We start from the raw sequence: 8411 nt of genomic DNA, 5'->3' as shown, positions 1-8411 counted from the left end.
AAAACATTCTCTAGCTGAGTATTTCTCAATGCATTTATGTGAGCAAGCCACAGTATGAGGTCAGTTATGCTCATTATGAGAGCCAGCATTTACTTTTAAGTACTTTAGAAAAAGGAAAGGCTAAAGCTCCAATGTCTGCACAAAATACCTTCAATATTACTCCAAGTGATTAGAAAAAGGAAGGTAAGGGTGCACAATTATTCTAGTATTACTAGTGAGATTTACCTGATATGGGGAGGGGAACTAGTAAAATATGATTTGTAACACTCTTTTGCATCTCATGCTACAGTTCCTGTCTGGGAACCTCTTGCCTGATGGGTGGGAGCTAAAGTCTCAAGTGATGTATGGAAATTCAAGAACTCTACATGGCTAAATTGTTTTTATACTTTCCACTTGTTAGTTTCCCTGTCATGACAAGCCAGCATGGGATAAAAATGTTTAGAAGGAAATCAAGGAGGTCACTGTGGCTAAAACAGGATATAAACAGGAAGAGTAGTAGGAAACGGAGTCAGAGAAGATAGGACAGGGAAGGAACAAATCATCAAAACATTGAAGGTGGTGGTAAGAGTTTGTGGTTTTACTTTGGGTGACTTGGGAAGCCGTAATAGGGATTTCAGCATTATATGACATGAACTAAATTACATAATATGATCACTATGGGTGTTATGTATATTGAAGATGGATGTATATGGAAGAGGCAATTATGAGAAATCTTTGGGTTCTCTCTCTCAATCTACACTGTTTTTGGTGGGAAAAGAAAGCTTACATGGTGAAGTCCTAAGAAGTATCTTACTAACTCTTTAACATGTGAAGTTGTTCAGAGGAGAATGGCTAGAGATTTGTCTGAGTAGAGTTAAAAAAATATCCAGAATACGGTACTTAAAATCCTAGGGCTTGAGATCTCCCAAGAGAATGAAGAGAAATCCAAATATTGGACCACTTGGGGGGGGGGGGTTAGAGTTCAGATGATGAAAAATAATCTTTCGGTATTGCTGTTTCCAAAGTCACCTTGTAAACAGAGGGTAGGGTTGATGGGATTAGTGTCATTTGTGCCTAATGGAAATTGCAGTTTTGAGCTTGTGAGTAGCAGTAAGGCAGCAGAGAGAAAGGAAAGAATTTTGCCAGGAGTACGCAGAGTTGGACGCACTCCCCTGAGAGCTTGTTGAAACCTATGTAGAGATCAATGGTGGGTAAGCTTTATTTGAACCAGAGGCCTTTGGTGGATCTTCAGATCACTCACTCTATTAGCAATGTCAGGACTAGTGAAGCAGCTGGCTCAGACTCTCTTTGTCTCCCTTACTTGACAATTCTTATTTGACTTAGTGGTCTCTTCCCCTATTTTCTTTTCTCTGGTCCCAGTTGTTCCTCAGGGCTTTTTTTTGGTCTTATTCTCTATATTATCTTTATGATATCATATCTATTTCCATGGCCTCAATCCTTAGAACAGACACCTTCTATCTTTATTTTAGATTTTTTTTTACTAATCTTGACCTGACATCTAACAAGTGATGACTCATAATACTTCTAAGTAATTGTTTAAAAATGAACTCCTTCCTTAAAGTCATTAAATAAAAAGAACATATGCTTTTGAAGAGAACAAAATATTTGAACACAAAATCATAAAAAACGGTATCCACATGGTCAATAAATATGTAAAAAAGGTGTGCAACTTTCATTCACCTAGGCAAATGCAAATTCAAAACATGTTTAATAAATTACTACAAATCCAACAGAATGGCTAAAGTGAAAAGATGGAAAATTCAAAATGATTCCAAGGATGTAGAGCAACTGGTATTTTTATATGTTGTTGGAAGGAGTTTAAGTTTTCCATGGGGTGAAGAAACAGACTCTAAGATCTTGATGTAACAAAAAAACCATTGTAAGAGGGAATCAGTAATTCTGAGTATAAAACGATGCCTACCAGGTGGATTTTTATTTTGACTTATCTATCTTTACACTTAAAGTTGTTTTTTTTTGAATTTTTTTTTTTAAGATTTTATTTATTTGCGAGAGAGAGAATGAGAGACAGAGAGCATGAGAGGGAGGAGGGTCAGAGGGAGAAGCAGACTCCCTGCTGAGCAGGGAGCCTGATGTGGGACTCGATCCCGGGACTCCAGGATCATGACCTGAGCTGAAGGCAGTCGCTTAACCAACTGAGCCACCCAGGCGCCCTTAAAGTTGAGTTTTATACAAAAAACAAGAATCACTAAAGAAAGTGGCCATAAGCAAGCAAAAATAAAAATGAATACATGCACATCTCCCAAATTATAATGGTTTATCTAAATTCTGAAACTTTGAGACTAAGTCACAGTACATTGAAATTTTTCTTAAATTAATAAGAAGATGGGGGTGTGAAGACTAGCTTCTCCCCAGCTATTCCCTGCCCCCCACCCAGTGTCAGATTTTTTTCCACATATTTCAAGACATTCATTATGAGTGCTTTAGAGTTTACGAAAAGAGGCCAAGGCAGGGGTAACATTCCGTTGTCATTATGCCATTTAAGAAATTAGAAAAAGTAATTTAAGATAGCTAAAATTAGTACTCTTTGATTGTGATATCATCCTAACAGGACATAATATAGAGCGCTAATAGAAATGTCACAGACTTATATGACTGGTGGAGATTACTAAATGTCATCTGGCTCATATTCTCCTTCCTTTAAGAAAACTTATACCTAAATCTTCCCAGGTGACTCATTTCTGAAAATACCCAAGGCTTAGTGATCTCACTATAAATACATATGCAGGTTCCCCCTCTGTGAGAAATGTCTCCTTCATATTTACTGTAAATCACTACATATCTATTTAAGCTTAAGACCATGACATGAACCAGAAATAGATTAATCCCATGTTTATGTTGAAGAATAACACTGTGTTCTGACTCATATTTAAATCACATATAGATAAAACTCTATCTGCAGTAAATCACTTCATATTTTGTGTTAGTATGGTGGTAGGGGAACTGCAGTAGCTATGATGAAGACTAGCTTGATGTTCACTAATTGTAGTTTCCTCTTGTTTTGGTTATAATTCTCAGACTCTTTTGCACTTAAATTAAGACTATGTAACTAGATATTTCACTTTTACTAAAAGTTAAAAAAAAACCAGAAAAGCAACAAAACAAATTTGGCAGTATCATTGAATTCAATTTTTTGTAAATGAGGAAACTGAGGATCAGAGAGTTTAGGTGTGTAACTTTAACCACACATTTTATAAATTGCAAAGCAAGTAGCTGGGACTAGATCGTAGGTTTTCTAATAATGCTGTATTTTTTACCAGCAGTCCACAGTGTTTTTCTATGTGTTATCAGCTACTTTTTAGATTGAGCTTAAAAACAAGTTTCAAGAACAGTATTGCAAAAACAACTCAGAACACAAGAGAACATCAATAAAAGAGAAGTATGAAAGAATAGAATCTTTTGAGAAAAATAAAAACTGTGTAACAAATAAATTCTTTACAAAAAATGGTTATACACCAACACAGATTGGGTCCATCATAACCTAGCAACTGTTCAAAATGAACAAAAAACTTCATTTTTAAATACTTGAATAAGCAGAGATTTTTCAATGGCTTCAAAACTATTTATGGATTGTGTCTGAAAGTGTCCTGTTTATATACTGAATAAATCATAAGCCTGTTTTATATAAACCTGGTTATATAGGAAATCAATGAAAGCACAGTAGATACAGTTTCCTTTTGGCATGAGGTGCCTTTGAAGTTATCCATAGTCTAACATGCTGAGTGTGAAGTAAACATCAGGGTAATGCAGTCTCATTATAGAAACATAATCTGAAAATGAGTTTACAAAAAATGAAGGAAAAAAGCATTTTCCTGAATATCTGAGTGCATAAAACACACTGGAAAATACTGATGTCTGTAGACTGCCTAGGCATGTCCAAAAGATCGCACAAATATTCTGAATTAGGGGACTCTGACTTTCTAAAACTATGGTTTGCTCCAAAGCTAAGCTTTTGAATAGCTTCTCTTTTCATTCTTTACTTTTTCCTTTGTTATTTTTAATCAGTGTCATGGATTTTCATGCTATCTATTCATCAATAAACTTTCAAACGTATGCGTAAACCTAGAGATCTCACTCAAATGACCAAGTACTTTCTCAATATAACCATTTGGATGCTTAATAGATGTCTCAAGCTCATTGTATAAAAAATAAACTTTTGTTTTTCCTCCTCACCTTTAATTTCATCTCAGAAAAAAACAAAACATTTTTCACTTCCTCAGATTAAATGGCCTTGCGTCATTCCTGACACCTCTCTCATACCTCATATTCAGTGTGTCAGAAATACCTGTTGCCTCTGCCTTCAAAATGTAGTTCAAATTTAATACTTCTTAACCAACCCTACTGCCAACATCCTGGTTCAATCACAATCATTTCTTTACTGGGTTATTTCAGTAGCCTCCCAGACTGGTTTTTTACTATTTCCATATGTGCCCTCATTTAATTTATTGTCAAAGATGACGCTATAATAATCCAGTTATTAATTCATATCCTGCCGCTCATATGCTCAAAATCTTTCTGTGGCTTCCCTTTTCCATGCAGAACAAAGGCCAAATTCTTTACTTACATTGCCCCCCTGGAAAGCCTCCCATGATGTGGCCCCCCCACCTCTCTGACTTTAATGCTTATTATTCCTCCCCTCAATCCATCCACTTTGGCCACATGGACCTTTATGCTATTGGTTGACCATAGAAGATACACTGCAGCCTTTCAGCCATTGTTCTTGCTGTTCTTTCTGTTTAGAACACTCATTGTTAGATATATACATATGTAAGTTAGATATATACGTATGTAAGGCTCAATAGAAAACTGAAGGCACACTCAAATGAAGATAAAGTGAGGAAGATTTCTTTAAAATGAGACTAATTTATGTTCATCATCATTAGCCATCAGGGAAATTCAAATCAAAACCACCTTGAGATACCACCTTACACCAGTTACAATGGCAAAAATTGACAAGGCAAGAAACAACAAATGTTGCAGAGGCTGTGGAGAAAGGGGAACCCTCTTACACTGTTGGTGGGAATGCAAGTTGGTACAGCACTTTGAAAAACAGTGTGGAGGTGCCTCAAAAAATTAAAAATAAAGCTACCTTATGACCCCGCAATTGCACTACTGGGTATTTACCCCAAAGACACAGATGTAGTGAAAAGAAGGGCCATAGGCACCCCAATGTTCATAGCAGTGATGTCCGCAATAGCCAAACTGTGGAAAGAGCCAAGATGCCCTTCAACAGACGAAGGCATAAAGAAGATGTAGTCACTATATACAATGGAATATTACTCAGCCATCAGAAAGGATGAATACCCAACTTTTACATCAACATGGATGGGACTGGAGGAGATTATGCTAAGTGAAATAAGTCAAGCAGAGAAAGTCAATTAACATATGGTTTCACTTATTTGTGGAACATAAGGAATAGCATGGAGGACATTAGGAGAAGGAAGGGAAAAATGAAGGGGGCAAATCAGAGGGAGAGACGAACCATGAGAGACTATGGACTCTAAGAAACAAACTGAGGGTTTTAGAGGGGAGGAGGGTGGGCGGAAGGGCTATCCCAGCGATGAGTATTAAGGAGGGCACGTACTGCACGGAGCACTGGGTGTTATACGAAAACAATGAATCATGGAACACTACATCAAAAACTAATGATGTATTGTATGGTGACTAACATAACAAAATAAAAATTTTAAAAATTAAATTAAATTAAAAAAATAATAAGATAAAATGAGACTAATTGCTAAGGTTTGGGTAAGGTGCAGGGAAACACTTCAGCAGAAGAGAAGAAATACTTCCTATTTTCTTTCTCCACTAATAGATTGAATTATTTTACTTACTATTACACGAGTCTCCCAGAAAACAAAACAAAACAAAACAAACAAACAAAACTAATCAAATCAGGGAGAACAGTAACTGATTTTCTTCTTGGTCTGCTTTTCTACTCTTGGGATTAGTACAATGTGAATTTTACAGTAAGCACTTAATAAGGAATAGTAGCAGCTGCAGCAGTAGTGATTGTAGTTGTTGTGGTAACAGCTGTAGTAGTAATAGTAGTTGTAAAAATAATGCTTTAAAATGACACATTGTTGTGTCAAGTGCTCTAGTTGCATTATTTTACTTAAGCTTTATTACAACCTAGGAGATAGAGACATTTGTTTTCCTAACTTCAGACATTGGGGAGCTGAGGTTCAAATCATAAGCAGTTGGTGAGGCCAGGATGACAAGAAAAAAACCTGACTCCTGCCAAGTCTACTTCTCCTGATGCACTTGACTGCTCCTGGGTTGACATTAACTTTTCTCTCCCTCTGCAGAGTAAAAGCTATCATTCATATATACAGTGTTAGGCAGTGACCTTGCTGATACTCCAGGTTCCTGCAAACCCTCTGTATTAGTTTCCCAGGGCTGTCATAACAAATTGCAACAAACGTGGTAGATGAAGACAACAGAGATATATTGTCTCACAGTAGTTTTAGGTGACAGAAGGCCAAAATCAAGGTGTGAACAGGGCCATGCTCTCTCAAAGGGTTATGGAGGATCCTTCCTTGTTTCTTCCAGCTTCTGGTGGCTCCAGCTTTTCTTGGCTTGTGGCAGAATAATAGAAATTTTGGCCTTTATCTTCAGATGAGCCTTTTCCCTGTACTTCTGAGGATCCTTTTCTTTTCTCTTATAAGGGTACCCTCACTGGATTTAGGGTCCACTCTAATACAGTGTGATCTCATCTCAATCCTTACCTTAATTGCATTGCAAAGACCCTATTTCATAATAAGGGCACATTCTGAGGTTCTAGGTGGACATGAATTTTGGGGGACATTGTTCAACCCAGTAAACCCTTCTTTCTAGGGACTGAGATAGACCTTTTAACCCTTTTAATTCTACTTACCTGTCAGTAAGGCTTGAATTCCTTGAGAAGACAGCCAGAAGCTCATCAGCTCTGAATTATTACACTATCACCTAAATTCCCATGCTATCTTATACCACCTATATTAGGGATGTCCCCTTCTGTTGACTCTGGGATTAAGACTAATTGACACATCTAAGAAGTAAAGCACCCTGACAAGGTCCTGAGTGAGAATCCATATTTAATAATACAAGCAGTTCCTGACTTGTGTTGATTCAATTTACGATTTTTTGACTTTATGCTGATTGGAAAGCAATACATATTCAGTAGAAATGACACTTTGAAGTTTGATTTTAATCTTTTCCTGGTCTGGCAATATACCATATGATACTCTCTCATGATGTTGGGCAGAGGCTGCTAGCTGCAGTTCCCAGTCAGCCACCAGTCAGAAGGATAAACAACCAATACACTTACAACCATTCTGTATGCATGCAACCATTCTGCTTTTATTAAATAAATTATATGAGAATATTCTAATATAGGCTTTGTGTTAGTTAATTTTCCCTAACTTAGGCTAATGTAAGTATTCTGACAACATTTAAGGTAGGCCGGGCTAAGCTATCATTTTTGGCAGGTTAGATGTATTAAATGCATTTTTACCTTAGGATATTTTCAACTTCTGATGGGTTTATTGGGACATAATCCCATCATAAGTCAAGGAAGGGTTGTATTCAGCTCATATTTGGCCCTTCCACTTTTTAACAACAATGTAGTTCTGATATTTAAAAAAAAAATCCTTCAGCTATAAGGTCTATAAAGTGTTAGATGGGGGCGCCTGTGTGGCTCAGTCGGTTAAGTGTCTGCCTTCGGCTCGGGTCATGATCCCAGGGTCCTGGGATGGAGTCCAGCATTGGGCTTCCTGTTCAGTGGGGAGCCTGCTTCTCCCTCTGCCTGCCACTCTCCTGCTTGTGCTCTCTCTCTCTCTGACAAATAAATAAATAAAATCTTTAAAAAAAAGTGTTAATTTTTTTTTTAAACGAAAGCTTAACTGGTATGAGAAAGGAAAATCCTCAAAGGACAAAAACAAAATTGAATCATAAATACTAAAAAGTGAGTAAACTCTGAAACTGGAGCATGCTGCCAGTTCATGTTGATCCTAAATAAAGCAGAAATTTTGTTTTAATTACTGGAGAAAATATAAGAAGGCTAGGGCCCTTGAAAGTAGTAAGGAAGTCTAGCAAACCTTGTGGAAAATTGGACCCCCAAATTCTATACCTCTTAGCTAATGAATGAAATAACAATATTCTATGCCACAAAGGATAATGGAGAGAAAAAAAAATTCTGGAAATTTATATTATAATCTACCCTACAGATATACATCAGACTTTCAGATTGAAAGTAATAAATCTCAATATATTTCATGGGTATTTAATTTATGAGAAACTACCAAAGTATCTAAGAGCACTGAAAGTATCAGTTAATATTGATGTATGTACAAAATGTTTATTGCAGCAAAATAAATACTTAAAAAATCAAAACTGAACGTATATATCTATAA

The sequence above is a fragment of the Phoca vitulina genome, unplaced genomic scaffold (assembly GCF_004348235.1).
Source record: "Phoca vitulina isolate PV1807 unplaced genomic scaffold, GSC_HSeal_1.0 scaffold11, whole genome shotgun sequence".
Classification (NCBI taxonomy): domain Eukaryota; kingdom Metazoa; phylum Chordata; class Mammalia; order Carnivora; family Phocidae; genus Phoca; species Phoca vitulina.
The sequence above is the reverse complement of the archived record's forward strand: the minus strand, read 5'-3'. Positions refer to the sequence as shown.